Raw genomic sequence first — 17,208 nt, forward strand, 5'->3', positions numbered from 1 at the left:
GACCTTTACCAACAATATGTTAATACTCTTTCTTAAAATCCAGAAGTTCTTTAAACTAATGCTTCAGTTTGTTTCTATGATGCTGGAATTTGTTGGTTATTATATATTTGCTTACTGGATAATATGTGTTGAAAGCAGACAGCTCTTAAATATATCTGCTTTTTGCTCATGTCTGCTTGCTTCTCTGCAGATATCTTTCCATCCTGTCTGTGTGCTTGTTGTATGCATCTTTAAATGCTTACTTCTGTCTATTTAGAGATGGAGATGAAAAGTAACCTTTTTAACTGATAGTTGTTCCATTAGTCCAAACCCCAGTCTACCTAGAATATTTTTCCCTCTGAGGGCTTTTCCTTTTATTTTCTTATTTAAGTAATAGAGATTTTTGAAATAAAAATTAAATTTGTCATTTGACTTGACTGATGATAAAACACAAGCTCTTTTTTCTTGACTCAGGTTATTCTCTCTGACAACTTTTTTCCCGCTGTGGTAGTCCAATTGATGTTACATTCATCTACTTGTAATCTGCTTGTTTGGTCTGAAACAGCTTCCCTCTGAAGTATCATCAGTTGTGTTCATCTTCTGAGCTGTCATACTTCTCCTTGAAGTGCTTCACCATCCCATATGGGGTGTTGTCGAAAAGCAAAACTTCTTCTCAGTAGAAAAATGAGATCAACAGTTCCATGTGAAAGCCCCACCACAGCTTTGGGAGCTGTGCATGTGCTTTTTACTGTGGTGGATAGACAAAGGAAGAACTGTAAGTTGTTTTTTTAACTGTTTTTTCTTATATAACTCAAAATCTAGCAGGAGATGGAAAATGCTGCAGACAGTCTTCTCTATTTCAGTCCCTTGCTTGCTCATTCTTTCAGTCACTGAAGGCACTTTAAAGGCAGAAGCATCTCCAGTAAAAAGGCTTAATTCTTTGTAGGTTGTGAAGCGTTAGGTTTTGGCTTAATTTTACTTCTGGATAATTCTTCAGATAATGGGTTCAGTATGGTAGCTGTATGTAAATACTGCTTTGCAATAGCTATTGTGAGAACAGTGATCGTTATTTCTCCTTTTTTAAGTTTAACTTTGGTAAAATTGATTGTGGCATTTGTAATTCGGTTGATTAAAGTTGGAATAGCACAGGTTGAGATAACTTCTGCAAATTCTCAACGGGAATGAATTTTGTGGTTTTCGAGAAGAACGTGTTGAAGTTCAAGCAATTATTGAACATAGGCTGAATGGTTGTTAACCTAAACTGAATGGTAGTTTTGTATGTTTGTGGGTGCTGAATGTTTTAACATGTATCAAAAAAACATCAAAATCCCTTCTACCAGAGAGCAGGCAGCTACATTTTGTACAGACGAGGCAATTTCTGATGACTTGTTGGAAAATAGGCAGTCTAGGTTGGTATTCAGTGAGTATTCAGCTGTAATGACAGATTCAGAGGTGAAGTTCTTTTCTTTATCAGTCTTCATTTAAAATTATTTTGTGCTTGGTATTTGTGGGTGACCATGCTAGTGGGAGCTTCTGGGCTCCTTGAGGAGCTTTTTCTTATCTGCCACGTTAGACTTACTAGATTTCCGTGGATTTGTGGAAGACTTCCAGATCTGCGTCAGACAGTAGAAGGAAACTTCTGCCCTTCCACTGTGCCTTCTCTCCCCCGTGTTTCAATTTAACATATCTTGATGCTGGGACGGCAGTGTCATAATGAATGTATCTGTCACTCTCAACCAAATGAATACATTTCCTTAATCTCAGGAAGTGCTTGAGGTTAAGACCACAGGTGCAAGGCTGGTGCTGTGTTTTTGCATTAAGCTGCTGAAATGAGCTGTTCAGCCCCAGCTTACACCAACCAAAAAAAGCAGTTGCTACAGTTTATTCTTGCCTTTGTTCCTTTGTCTTCCTTGCATCCCCCTGTAATCAAAATCAGCTGTGAAGGCAAAAAGCTAGTTTTGTATTGCATTGGAACTTTTGCTTTAAAACAAAAAAAGTGCGCTTCTCTCAGTTATGTTCCTGACCACAACTATTCCAGGAGAAAGTGCTGGCTGGAAAGAGTTAAGGGTCTTTTCCCAGATAGATGTAGAAGTACCGGTTGTTGCAGGTCTGTTAGGGTTTTTCTATTAAAAATAAGGACTGTGGTAGATAAGTGCATCAAAAGTCTTAGCAGGATTACTGTAAAAGTTCCTTGAACACTAGATTGCGAAGGTGTACTTCAAAGGTCTTCCCCTGAAAGGAGCATGTTGTAGAAGGTACTTCATTATTGAAAACAGGATGCTAATAACTTAAACAGAAAGTGAACAAAAGTGTATTTAATCTGAAAATAAGGTGTAATTGTAATGACCAGAGGAGGGGTTGGGCAAATTTTGTAAATTAAATCAGATTTGAACTCAGATGAATTGTCTTAATACAAACTGTGTATTGTGAATGACTGTAAGCTTGACGCAGGAGTCGTGGGTAAAATATTTTCTGCTCTACTTACACTTGGGAAAATGGTTGCCTTAATTATTCTTTATGAACCTGAATTTTGAAATAGCAGCTGTAGTTGTTTGCTTTGAAAAGCAATAGTAAGGAAGCTTTTGTAGCTGATCTCCAGCTAGTCATAAAGATTACAATTTTTTAACGGCTGTAGTGTGGTCATCTAACAATTTTGTAGCTTGTGTATTTTTAACTTATTCCTCAGGTGCTTTTTGAGAACCTTCTGACTCTCTGTAGCTCACACGTGCTTGAGTGACTGTGCTTGCCTGGGCAGTATCTGTGTATGTGTTTGGGTCATTGCGTACAGACTGGAGAACTTCTTGTGCCTGCTTTGGGCTGTTTCATGTGGTGTATTAAAAGCAGCAGCATTGATACGCTGTTGTTTTGTTGTTGTTGTTTTTTCCACTGGTTTAGGTGATCAGCACTGGCAATGCACCAGCCTTAGGTCGTATTTACTGATTAGTGAGATTTGCTTGAGCTTCTCCACATTGAAGTCCACCTGTTTTTCTTTGGTATTATTGGCGTGCCTGTGAGGTATTGTCTGTCTTTGCCTGTGCTGGGTGCTTCCTGCTGCCCCTTCTCAGCCCGTACAGAACAGGCTGGCAGTGTATCAGTGGTCAGAAGCACAGCATTTGTGCAGTGGCCCTTTCACTGCTGTGGGCCACTCCCCTCCTTGGTGAGGCCTCGAGGTGAGCACAATATTCTCACTGGCTTCAGAGTCTCCTTGGGCCCTATCTTTGTTACCTGGTGGTGGAGAGCCACTTTCTTTACAGCTGCTTTCCTGATAATGGGAATTAAGACAAAAAAAATCAGAGGTAAAACATTTGTGATTTTGAAATCTTTGCCTTTCCCTCAGGGACCCTGGGGAGCTACCTCTCTTGGATCTGCTGGGAAAGAATTCCAGGTGCTCAGTTATTTCAAATGTCAACACCCTTGAAATGAGAAGTAGCTGTTAAGATTGGGCTGTTTGTGCTGTAGTGAGAGGAGTCCTCCTTGACAGCAGAAGGACCTTCGATGGGGAAGTGTTGGCTGGGCAGTGCGGGTTTGGTTGCTTTAAGCACAGTGAGTCTCAGTGCTGTCAGTCATCTAGGCTACAGCTGGTGAGTCCCACTGCAGGTTGCTTACCTGCCTCAAAACGTGTGTGTGCCACTGCAGTGCTGTCGGCCATGTGGCAGGGCTCTAAGTACAGTGGTTACTAAATCCTTAACAGGGGAGTTAAGCTTTAAAGGGCCTGCAGAAAAGCAGCGGGCTGTGGTGGCCAGCCCATCAGTCCTTCTGCAGTTTGCTTCCTGGTGAAACTTCTGGCACCTGCCCTTCAGCTGGACAGTATCCTCATTGTGATGGTCTGTTTTCTCTCTTCCCTCCTCTTTCCCTCTGTGCCAGATGTAGATAAATGATAACCCCGCGTTTTTTCTAAGTGTACTCTTATGAGCTCCCTGTGAGCCAAAAAAGTACTTACATTCAAGAGTACTTGTATTGAATCTTTGTCAAAGGAGTAGATCATCTCCAGGTAGGCAACGAAGGAGAAGGTTTGCCATTTTATGCAGCAATACAAAGTGCTTGGTCCGATGTAAGGTGTTGCCATGCAAAAGCTGCAGCAGCATGGCGTGGGCTGTGCCTGCTGAGTTACTGTGTCCAGCTGTCTGGGCTTGGTCCTGTGGTGCAGAGGTGCTGTGCAGTTGAATAAGAAATGATTAAAACTGTGTGGAGAACAGTTATTGCTAGTGATAGACCAGTTGCAGTTTTCAGAAGATAAGAGGATTGTTGCAACGGTGAGATGAGTTTGCCAGGTGGCAGGATCTTTGTATAGAAAAATTGCTTGCAGTGGGAAATATGTTAGGCTGGGACTGACTCTCGCCAGCCAAACTACACAGGCTTTCTGAGATGCCTGTTTTAGCGCTGATCTTAGTGCTTGGTAGTGTGAAGCTGCATAAACCTCCTTCCCCTTTTCTGAAAGGCGTTTTGGCTCTTCATGCATGCAAGGTTTATTTTGTGAGTTTTTAACTGTACTTGCTACTGAGCCTTCTGTTACATTTAGAAGGGCTTCACTGCTGTTTGAAAACAATGCTTCTGCTTCTCTAGGCACGGGAATTATCTCTTTATAAACTTGAATTTTTTTATTATTACTATTTTTGGGGGAGGAGTATGACGTATTTGAGAAAGGAATGTATCTTTTCAATAATATGGCAGAAAGGTTAGAGTTTTATGTGGTAATTAAGAAGTGATCCTGTGGCTTGCGGAAGGAGCTTGGAGACTTGTCTTCTGCTGGTTTATATTGCCTACAAAGACTTGGCAGACGTCTCTTTCCTTACTCTCTGCCTTTGTATTTCAGACAGATGGCTTTGCGACAGAGGCTGACTGGGGAACTAAGATTCAAAAAAGCTGCCACGTGTGAACCAAGTTAGGAGAGGAATCCTAGGCAGTATGTGAGGACACATATCTCTTTCAGAATTAATTCTGGTGATGGATTCATGAGTTTAGTCTAGAGATGAGTGTCTTGTGCTGTAAAGCTATATTCTCCTTGTCTGCACTGGTAGTAACCAGTTCTGCAGAGATGCTGTACCTCGATGCATTCTTGTTTTATACAGCTTCAGTAACTTTCAGTCTCTTCCATTTTTCATGTAGTCTGGTACCTCCAACTAGGAAGTGATAAGTTTCCTTATGTAGTTCTTTTGAAGAATCATAAGCAAAACTGAAAATAGAGCAGTTGATCTGGTATTAATCAACCTATATGAAAGCAAAGTAGGTGATGATTTTAAAATGGTCCAGCTAGCCTTAAAATTATAGTTAACTTTTTCAAAGGAAAAATGAAGAATTGGTAAGACCATGTATTAAAGCCTTCCAACACTTAATTTCAGGAACGTTGATTGTTTTTATGAAGGTCAGAAAAACTTTGATTTCTAACCATTTACTCTCTATGCTTTGTTCTCTGTTCAAGGAACATAAAGTAGCTGAGTTTGAAAGCACTAGCAGAAAATGCGGAACTTCTCTTGTGCAACTTTTCTCCGCCGTTCTTAGTTTAATGGTGTATGTATACCTTATATGGTTTCTTGATAGATTGGTACCAAGATCTGTTATTTGAAAGTCACATGTATTTAAGAGAAAACTACTCAAATTTTGGCATTTCCAACCTAGAATACATACAGATTTCTCACTGATGTGTTTTGCTTTTTTCTTGACTGATATTGTAGAACACAAGCAGAAAATGATGACAGCTGTACAGTAAATTCATGCTTTATTTTGCAGGTTTGTTTTAATGTGGAAGTGGATCTCAGAGCTTAATGCAAAAAAAACATACAAAGGTGAGTGGAATTTTTCTCCCAGATTCCTTGAATCCATTAGCACAAACTGCTAAGCAATCAGAAAAGGAGTCAGTGAAAAAATGAATTGTATTGCAACTTGCATCTTGATTGCTGAAATTTATGTATGCATTTATTCCTCTTTCCAAAAGAGGAAAACCCTTCCTCCTCCCCCAGTAGTTAAATTTTTGATAACAGTTATGGTTGGTTTTTTTTCTGCAAACTATTGCGGTCAAAAAGCTATCATGGCATTCTGTTAGCTGTTGAGAACAAGAATTATGAGTACTTAAGATGAATTTCATTCTCTACTTATTATCTACCTGGTTTCTAAGTATTGAAAATGTACTTTGCATTGTCAAAGGACTGTGTTAAACTTTCACTTATTTTATTAATAAATAACCATGTGGGAAATTGGCCAGCTACCTGAACAATATTTCAATTTTTTTAATTATGAAATTCTTTTTTTTTTTTTTTCCTCTGTCCTGTCCTTAGGAAGGAACCCTTTGTGGAGATATTTGTAAGAGAAAGTCTATGAAAATCTGCTGTAGAATCTGATGTCCATTTGCAATTGCAAACTGTCAGTTTAGGGGAAAAAAAATCATTACTTCAGCATTTCTTAGCTATCTTAGAATTTAGCTCAGTATTTTGAACAGGTGAGAGGGAGTTCCTGCTTGCTCATATGGGCTTTTTTCATTTCTAGTCTGATTAATGTGTAGACTTAGTGTAAATTTAAAAAATGTGGTATGTACTTTTTATAGTAGACATGACCTGCTCTGTTTGGATCTTCTGCTATGCTAAGACTTTCAGAGCTACCGTTCCCAGTTGCAAGGTACCAACTTTAACAGAACACTTAGTGGAACACTGGAAACAGCCATCTTGGCCAGTGTTGTTCCTTTGTATTACATATAACTGATTCAGGGCTTACATCATGAGTAGTCTTCTGATCTACAACAATTTAGAAGCTATGATGTAGTACACAGAGAGGAATATTTAGAGTCTTTGCCTGACTTTGCAGATATATGGAATGAGCTGCTTGAGAAAAGGAATAAATACAGCTGCAGAAGGAATACTTTTCTTAATCTGAGGTTGGATTTAAAATGAAAGGGTCCTGGCTAGGGAGGTGGCTTGATTTCACTGTAAGGTTTAGATTATTCCTTGTGCCTTCTTATACTTTTAATACTTAGTTCATGGTCTGTCTCTTTAATTCATATGGTATCTCATTTTTAGTTTAAATACAGCAAGTTAGTTGAGAAGGGTATAACATGTATGTAACTGAGTGCATTCTTCAAGCATGAAATCTGAACAAAATTCCAAAGACCTTTCATCTTGATGGTGGTTAGCTGTGTGTAATAAAATTAAGCTGATCTCTGAGGAGAAAGCCTGCACTCTTCTATACACAACAAGAGGACAGATAAAAATTGAAAGACTTCACGGAAACAGCATAATGGTGTTTGATTGGTACTGTTACTGCTTGGAGGAGATCTTGAGGTTCTGATAGAAATATGCAAACAACCTGTACTTGCCTATGTCTTCTGTCTCCACCTACGAGTGTACTGACTGCAGCATCTTGTAGACTTCTGACCAGTGAATTTAAATCGCACAACTCAGTGGAGGCCTTTCATGTAAGCTTACATCACTTGAAGCACTAGTTGAAAATGTGATTTAATGATTCACTCAAACATCTTGTACTCTTGACAGGAATATATTTCCTGATGACAGAAAGTGCTTTCTGTACAGGTTTTCTTGGTGAGTAATGAATTTGGGGTTTTGCTTTGCTAATTGCAAATGTAAATAGTATGCCATCTTGACTTTAGGGAAATCAAAAAAACCTATTGTCAGTTAAAAGTACATAAGTAAGAAACTATTTAAAAACAATGAATGTACTTTATTAGGGTAAATGTAGTCTTTGTTCTTAGGTTTTCCAAGTTCGAGGCTGCACTTTCTGAGCTCCATAGGAGGACCTATCTTCTTTTGTATCTTCTTTTGAGCATGGGGGAAATGTAAGAAAAGTAATCTTGGTCTCAATATGCTAATAGTATAGTTGATTACACTTCCATATAACAGGAAGGGTTGCAGAGGGTAGTTGTGCTGAATTCCACTGTAATGGTTTGTGACATGAGATCAATTTTTAAGTATTTGAGATAGCTGGCAAAACAGGACTTATTTCCCAAAGCCATCTTGAATATATTTAATGTTGCTTTACGTAAAATATAAGAAATGAATAATAGCACCACAGATGTTGAAGAAGGATAGGTTATATGTATAGAAGCTCAGGATAAATTTGTCCGTGTCTGATTTATGCTTCTTTTGGTCAGGCAGGAATCTTACACAATTTTCATGTTTCTGTTCAGATTATTTTGGTTGCATAAAGTGAGTTTTATTTATGGTAATGACTTAAAAAAACCTCAGTTATTAGGGGGAGTGACTTAACATTTCTTACCACTTGCATTTTTGTCTGTTCATCTGGTTATGCACAGTGTTATACAGCTACAAGTCTTCTAAAAACAATTTCATATGTTCATTAGTAAGGATGACAACATTCTCCAAATGGACAGATTTTTTTTTCTTAACCTGAAAGGGCACAGGATATTTTTTGCCTTATTTAACACTGTTATTTACCATCTTGCTAGCTTTTTTACCTTTGATCGCTGAAAGAATATAGTAGTTGATCAGAACCAGTTTGCTGGTGATGATGAGTGGATGGCACTGAATGTCATTTATTACTGTAGGGTTGTTTGCAAGTGAGTAAAAGCAGAGTGTTGACTTGAGGAAGTCATTTAGTAATTGGGAAATATAGCATGCTTTAGGAAGTCTCTACATCAGCAGAAGGCATGATCTTAGAATTTGTGATACTACTAAAATATGCGCAGCAAATGATTATCAGCCAAAGAAAGTAAAAAGCATCATGAATTGCTGGATACCTCTCAGAACATAATGGAGAGGGGGAAAAAAAAATAATACTTTTTTTCATTGCAATGGGAAATGAGGTCAGAGTTTTCCCAGAGTTGTAGAGTGTATCATGTTCTAAGATGTGTTCCATTAAAATTGAGTTAAACTGTTTTAATGTCTTCTTTAAAAAAAAAAAGTTGCACTGTAAATCTGTGGCAGTGTTGTGCAAGTTCTCACCTCTGATCTTTAGGAGTGACATCCCAGGAATAGGTGGCACAGATAACTAACAGTATCAGGTTGATGAATTTGGGAAATATTTCTGTCAAAAATAGTTAGATGAACCTGATTTCTAAAACCCTTCCTAGTCTGGTTGTGATCTCTACATGCTAGCAAATGTATATATATTAAGCAAATTATTCAAAGAAAACGCTGGATGTTTCTGTGCTAAAAGTTTCTTGATTGTGCATTTTTGCTTTGCTTTATTCTGTTGTTTGGTTGTTTTGCTTTTTGTTACTTCAGTTACTGAACTCACGTTCAAAACTCTCAAAACTCTCACTGAGTTTTGAGAGCACAGTGAGAATAAGACCTCTGTGACTGTGCAGTTTTAATCATTGGGGATTTGCATAGAGTTATGGAAAATATTATTAGTTGGTTTGCTGATACCTACTCTATTTGTAGTGGAAGGCAAAGTTCTTTAGCTACTGCTCGCAAAAGGTGTCTGAACAAAAACACCTAATTGTAGGAAAACCTTTTGTTTTAAATTGAAAGTCAGTTATGGATTTGACTATTAAAAATATGTAGTTCTGCTTTGATTAGTTTGAAGTCTTTTCCTTGGTATGCCTTCAGTCACTTATTTGATGGCTGGGGAATGTTTTTAGTTCTGTGCTATCTACATGTGGAGAAACTACGTTTGCATATGGAATCTCACCACCACTTGGTGGCACTACTTGGCTTTGAAAGGACTTTTTTTCTGAGCGGATAAATGCTTTGGTTCTGTAGAGCTGCAGTTTAAAGGGGAGCAGTCTTGTGTTAAGTTTCCTAAAAGTCGCTGATGCACTTTAGAAGTGGAAATACTTCTTATTTAACCGACTGAAAGGATTTGCTTTTGTATGTCTCCATGGAAAATCTAGCTATCATATATATGTATTTAAAGATAATTTCTCATGATAATAGTATTCTCAGAAGATGTATTATTTAATGTTCCCCAGCTGAATTATCACAGCATTTATTTCTAGTGTTTTACTTAGTTTTAATAGTATACTTCAAATAATTTTAGAGGATAACATTAGTTTCATAGTAGTGTTCTTTATAATGTTATCTTTTGCAGGCAAATAAGGAAATGACAAAAACTTCTTTCTTGCCGTCTGAAATTTTCTCTGCACTTTTACATTTATTTATTGATAAAAAACATTAGGAAATAATTCCCCCATTTGATTTCTCTGTCAACAGAACTAATCTGAGTTCATGCCCTTACTCTTAGTTTCTGCCTGCCAGTTGTGCCAGGTCAGCTGCAAGTGTGCCAGCCTGTTAAACTAGGTAAGGAATTTGTTGATAAACTAAAAGAAGGGATGTGGAGGAGTGGAGGAAGGCAGGAGTCATTTAAATAGGCTTTGCTGCTAAGAAAGGCTTAATTCCAGTGTATACCCAAGTAATTTGACAGTGTATGGCTACATGTTGAGACTGCTTTCTCTTCTCTGCAAGCTGAAATCTTCTGCAATGACGGCAGAACTTTTATTTATTTTTTTCCCCGTACAAGAACTCTAGTAGTGGTACCAGCGCCTGTAAGAACGCATGTACTTTCTTAAACATGTTCTCTGTGTGAAATTCCTCACTCGCTGTGACTATAGCCATAACTGATGGAAGTAGATTTCATGATGAGGAAATACTTTTCTTACATTGTCTGAAAAGCTGACAACGAGAATCCAGCTTCCTTAGGCCCCTCTGAGGTGTAACATGCCAAGAAGCCATCTAAGCAAATTGTGAGCTGGGAGAGGGGTTCATCCTGTGAAAAGGTAGTAGTTGTGGCAAGTCCTAAGTAATAGAAATGTTAATTGAAAATGAGTTAGAACTTGGAAAATGCATGTTTATAAATTTGAGAATAACAAGATTATTTAGTGAGAGAATTCTGGAAAACAGGAACACTGGAAGAGAGGGATGTCAAAGTACAGTTCTGCTGTGAGTGTGTTCTGCCTGGCTTGAGAATATGCCATCTTCAGGTGGAAACTCACACGTTCCTGTATGTCTTTTCTATCACTGAATACCACTGAAGAGTGGACACTGCTGAAAGGAGTACAGCTCTGCCTTTTCACACTCTTCCTTCAGATATTTGTACATATGGATGAGATCTGGCCCCAAGCCTTCTCTTCTCTAGGCTAAACAGTAGACTTTCTTGAGCTTTCATTCTGCCCCTTCTCTTACAAAGATGTCAAGCAGTGTTGGACCCAGTATTGACCCCAGAGTGCAGCACTAGTTAATGGCCACCAACTAGGCTTCACACCACTCATCACAACCCCAAAATTTTTGACAGCTTGCGGGGAGGTGTGGGGAGACAAGGATCCCGCACTACCATCTGACCACAGTAATTTATCTGTGCATGTGAAACTGTGGAGGGCAACAGTTGTCTGGTGAAATGGTATTATCACACCACATTGTCTGTATTTTTCTAAGTTCTGTGTGTGCTCCTGTTATGGTGTTAGTTATTACCTTATCTGTGTCCATCTTGGAAAAACCAAGTAGTTTGACTGTAGTTCTCATCTCTAGTAGAAACTGTGGGCAATGCCATTTCAAGCTTTTTTGTACTTCTAAAAACACAAACTAGACAGAGATGCAGGAATGTGAGGACTTAAGAACTTGTCTGTCCTGTACAGATAGGGCTGTCAATGCTGTGGGGAGTTATGGAAGCCTATAGGGTTTCCATTCAGGATTCAAAGGCTTGATTTTGTACTGGCTAGGAATCTTCTAGAAGTATCTTTGAAAAGTCTGTGCCAATTAGATCATCTTAAATGGCTGCATTAGCACATAAAACTAGAATAATATTTTTGAAAGTCATACATCTGATTCTTTTGACACATTAATTGTATTGTCATTTATTTTATTTATTTCAGTATTGGATTTTACCATGATGTACCCCATTGTGACAAATTGGTATGTTTTCTCAAGCAAATCAATATTAGAGAAATAAGATTAAGACTGGTTGATGGCAGTAACAGTGTTTTCTTCTATGATTTCTGAATTGTAAGACAGTCTTGACTTGGTTGTGAATTGTTGCCTTGCAGATGTGAGATGTTTAAGAATCACTCTTACACAATCTAGACCAGAAATCATGTTTATAGAATTCTGGCATTTTTTTTCTAACTACCTGATATGTGGCTTTCAAAGAAGCTGTTTTGTTAACTGCAAAGTTTCAGGTAAATAAAATTCCAGAAAATAAGTGCCTTCAAGTTTGGCGCTCCTAATTATGATCTTGTCAACGGTTTACGGGCGTTCGGCCCAGTTCCGTGACGAGTGGGACGGGGACCCACGGGCCCACGCCCTGGGAAAAGGGAAAAGAGAAAAAAGCGTAAGGAGATGGCCCTGAGAGCAAAGAACAGCGGCAACAATCTGAGGAGAAACAAACTAATTTACTAAATAAAATATCGGAATGCAAACAACGCACTATAATACAATATAATTACAATTTAAGCTGATAAATCCAATACAGAGAGAGAGAATGTCCCAAAATCAAGGTAGGCCTTACACTACTGATGATAAGACGGCTGAGGAGCGAGGTGCTGCCAGGACGAGAGACGGGCGGAAAGAAGGGACAAGGTCTCATGATCTGCAAGTTTTTATCTTTTCCCTCTGGCTGGAAGTGGTAACAGAGGAGCAAAGTACCCTGGGGAATGTAGTAGTCCTTCTCTTCTGAGAACCAGGTACATTCACTACATGATGTTATGATGTGGAATACCAATAACCAAAAATCATAAAGCCATGACAGATCTTAATGAAATGACAGACTTTTTTTTTTTTTTTTGTAAGTTGATAGATTAGTAGAAACGCTGTCTTGCTTTTCCTGGAAGATCTGAACTTAATTGTTCATTTAGCCAGGAAGAAATCTCTTTAGACTTAAATTCTTAAAAATTTTGGTAGTCTTATTGTCCTTCTGTTGCTTAGAGAATCCTAAAACTTCAAATTAGTAATTAACATACTCCTAAGAAAGTACTCTTTCCTTTCCCATATTCTATATTGGAAATGCTTTGGTTTTTTTATTTGAAATACAGGTAAAGTTTGTGGTAAAGTTGTCTAGCTGGTGACAGCTGATGGTGAATTTTCCGTTGCTGAGCAATGACGGTTGCATTTTTTCTCCCCAAATCGTGTTGATCTTATGCTAGCTTGTATAATTATAAAAGACTCCTATGTAAGCTTCTCTTTGGTCAACTTTTTCTACAGAAATATGACAGCTTGGTGAAAATTTCCCATTTTGGTTTACTTCCTTTCTTCTTGTTGCCATTTTAAAGAATTGGGAACAATCTTTGTACTTTTAAAATTAAAAAAAAAAAGAACATTTGTAGTACTGTAGTCACTGGGCAGTAACTTTTTTATTTTTCATAGTTTTGTATCAGTGAATTTTCTTACTGCTTTGAAAATCACTCTTAATATGGGAGCCCAACTAGGTAAGAGAGCTTTCTGATATTTGGGCTTTCACGTAGCCAGCTGCACATCAGAATTGGTTTAGTTTTCAGTGGAACTGCTCAGACTGTAGTTATATTACTGACCATACACTTGTGTGTAGAGGTGTGGAAGGGCAGTACTGATGGTGCTGGGCGGTGCATGCTAAGCAAGCTCTCTGTTCACTGCAGAAGTTAAAAATTCCCGGAAATATTTAGATGAATTTGTAGATTTCAAAGCTCAGCATGGCAGTTTATGAGTAAGCAGTCTGTCTGTGCTGTGGAAAATGTATTTTCAACGGCTGAATTTGCAAACAAGCTTGGCAAAGGCAAAGTGTATCACTGGTTTGTTCTGTGGTTGTCAGGCTTTGGGTATGTGATGCTGCTACATAGCAAAGGTTGTCATTATGAAATAGCAGCTTGGAAATGTCATAAACCTACTTGAAATAAATACAATTAATAATGTACATAGAACAATGGAATTAAGTAGATTCCTATCAAAAAGAATTCTTAATGAACAGAAAGTGGACAGCATAGATTTGATGACAGGAAGGTTGCATCTAATCTGAATTACTGAGTGACCTGGGAAGCTTGCTGAGAGGGATTACCGAATAATTATGTTAATATGCAATTATCACCTCATTTCTTCTGTAGTAACCTCAAGATGTAGTGTAGTAAGGGTGTTATAGCAAGTGCTGATAGTTTGCAAAAATACTGATGTTCAAGATTTTTGTGACTATAAGATTAGCTTAAGGCATTTAAATGATGATCTGTCAACTTGAAGACAGATCTGACCTTACACTTTTTTAACGCTTAGAGTATCTGGCCACAGGCATTCATATCTGCAGAACTAATTATGATTTGAAACTGATATTTTATGGATAAAAATAATATTTAGAAAACGAATATGTAAATTTAAAAGGACTTAATTAAATCAGTTGGAATTAGGCTTAGTTGGCTAAATAATTGGTGGTTTTCTACTTTTGACAATGAAATAATGCTACTATAATAAACAGTGTATCACCTAAGTCAGGAATAACACTGTTAACTATGCCACATTCATTCTAGGTTTAGCTAAAATAGTTGAATAGAATTTTGGTCTTTCAAACAAGGTGTTTCCAAGGAATGTGCCTAGAACTGTGGATACTTGGGTAGGTTTTCAGAGTGCTGCTGTTTTGCGCTCATGTTCTGTGTATATGTCCTTAAATAAAAAATTAACTGCGTTGCCCTGGTAGAGGATGGGGCAAGCCTATTTGCAGTATTAAATTTGAAGTTTAATCTCAATGTTTATGTTTCAAGTACTCTAAGGATTAATTACCATATATTTTGACAGAGTTAGTACAATGTGTATTTCCAATGTGATATAGAAAGGGATACTTATTAAACTGTGGTGGAAATATGCAGAGATTATTGTATACTCTTCATTGAATCATTGTTGTTTCAATGATTGATTTTCTTTTTTTTCCAGGTTGTTCAGAATTATGTAGTATTTCAGTCTGGGTATCATGCTTCCTGAATAGCACAAGTTAAATAATAATAATAATGTTCTTCCCAAAAGTAATGGCATTGGGTAGAATCGTTGTTATTGAGCAAATTCCTACATGTAGAGTACTTCATTTTGGCTCCCTATTGTCACAATACTCACAAATCTAAGAATGTGTTTCATGTTTTTTAAAAAATACTCTGTTAAAAACGCCAACTCTCTTGTTGTTGTCCTGCACACCTAATAGTGGATTGTACCAGCCTGATAGCTGGGAAAATGTGATAATAAGTAGAAAATTATTAAAGTGTAACAGCAGTATTATCGATATGGTAAGCAGCTAAGGCTTAATTCAAAGCCTGAAATCTGTAGGGACTGTTGTATTACCATAGATGTCTTCTAATCGTATCCATATGGGATAGTTCACAAACTCCTTAAATACACAGTATGGAAAGGAGTCTCTTATGAGATTGCATGATGTAAGATTTTGGATTATTGTTCATGATAGTTCTGAAGGGATCCTCAACTTTGAGGTGATTGTATTGTGCCCTCTCCTTGCTTTAACTCAGATTTTAACAATAATGCACATAGTTTTTGTATATGGAGCAACATGATTTTGCCTTCACCCTGTAAACCTGTGAAAAGTTTTCAGGAGCCATTTGATAATGAGGGCTGCAGTCTCCATGTTCTCAGTCAGCCTCCCTGCTGTTTGGGGGGTACCAGCAGGGTTGCTTTAAATGGGAAGCGTCTGTTCTTCCTCTGAACCTCTAACACCACAACAGATGGGTAGAACTTGGAAAGTAGAAGGTTTTTACCTCGGAGGTGGTAACGGTGAAGCCACTCATTAACACTGAATTTACCACTTTGTTAGCAACTTTGCTTCCTGTTGAGAAAAGCTGATGTAGGCTCTGAAATTGACTGAGCATGCACTTGTTTACATCTGCAGTAAGAGAGTGAAGAAAATGCACATCTTTCAGGAAGAGCTGACTTACTTTATTTCTTCTAAACTTTCTGTGAACATTTTTATAGTCTGCTGCCTAATATTAAATGGCACTTATGCTGTTCAGTAATAAAATCATTCGAGCAGTTCTGTGTCTTTGGAGCTTTCCTCTCTTTGATTTTTGTGCTATTGATTTTTAGTGCATGTTTGTACTACCCTTTCCTAACTTGTGTTTAGGTTGTAAAGCCTCCTGCTGGGTGGTGCATTATCACCATTTAAGGATGATACTTTGAATATGATGTTATTGAAAGTTTGTGTTGTGTAGAAACTGACTCATCTGAAAACAGCAAAGAAACTCAGAAATCTAAGAAGTGAAGACAGATATCTGGACCATCAAGTTGAACGTATGCATTAGGATATATTATAAGGAGTGTAGTAAATATAGTCGTTTTGTATGCATTAGGCATTTGTCATACAGCTGATGTGAGTATAGATACATTGCTAAATTGAGTAGATCAGTAGCTGGGTAGCAAAGAAAACACTTTTTTAACTTCCTGCTGTAAAAAAGTTTTTTTCACTATATTTGTACTACATATACAGTTCATTTTTCTTCAAAATGGTTAAGAAAAAAGTCATAGTATATTGAGGTTTGTTTTTTAGAAACTTTAAGGAGATTAGATTATTGTGTCATTTTGCTGATTTGAAGAGCACAGAGTTTCATGAGGCTCTGGCTAGCTTTGAATTACACGGACAGGTATCACGATGTTGAATTGAAAAAAATAATAGTTCTGAATTAATTTTAGTGCACGATGTATAAAGATGAAATCAGTGTCCTTTAAACAGCTTGTTTTTTACCCTTAGGAAAAAAGGATGTCAAGCGTGGTCTTCCTTGATTTTGATGAAGGACCATTGCAAGGAGCCATGGACATTTGTTGTGAGTTATAACACCGTAATTCAAAGAGTCTAGGTAATGACTCCTTTTAACAGAACTCTTTATTCAAAATGCTAATTAATGTCTGAAACTGAGTATGTGATGGCAGACACAAATCCCCTGAAATATGAAAGTACTATTCAAGGGTAAAACAATGTGTTTTCTATAAAACAGATAAATGTTTCTACATCTTAGATGGATGTTCTAATGCCTTATGCTTACGGTGTTCTCAAGACCCATACGTAGGAAACTTCTCTGTGCTCAGTAAGCATTGGGTAGATTATTTTGTGTGTAAATGAAAATTGCTTGTAGAAAGACATACTTAACACACATGAAAAATTAATATGTAGCATTCTCTGTACTAGTAGATACTATTATTGTCATACACTGAATTCAACATGGTGATTTCATTAGGTAGATAAATCCCAATTAAATATTTTTCTGAGTGCTTATTTTTTTTTCCACCTTTAAGAAAATTCTGTTTTATTTGCTTACCATTTCAAATGGGGTCAGAACATCAGCAGGATCCGCTTTATGTATTTGTCTTAAATCAAGGAGAGCTC

At 37.5% G+C, this 17,208-nt stretch overlaps 1 protein-coding gene across 10 annotated transcripts in view; it reads left to right on the forward strand.

The window, feature by feature from the left end:
- The window catches only part of ZNF644 (zinc finger protein 644), a 77,335-nt gene that overhangs the window by 40,832 nt on the left and 19,295 nt on the right, over positions 1–17,208 (forward strand). For 5 of the 10 annotated variants that reach the window (XM_021404173.1, XM_021404182.1, XM_021404172.1 and 2 more), the window contains exons 2-3: positions 5,707–5,762; positions 16,576–16,681. The gene's annotated coding sequence lies outside the window, so the exon portion shown is untranslated. Of the gene's footprint in view, positions 1–790; positions 5,488–5,706; positions 5,763–7,457; positions 7,506–16,575; positions 16,682–17,208 lie in introns of those variants that run through there. The other 5 variants (XM_021404180.1, XM_021404178.1, XM_021404175.1 and 2 more) reach the window with 4 other exon arrangements.

The sequence above is a fragment of the Numida meleagris genome, chromosome 7, assembly GCF_002078875.1.
Source record: "Numida meleagris isolate 19003 breed g44 Domestic line chromosome 7, NumMel1.0, whole genome shotgun sequence".
Lineage (NCBI taxonomy): Eukaryota > Metazoa > Chordata > Aves > Galliformes > Numididae > Numida > Numida meleagris.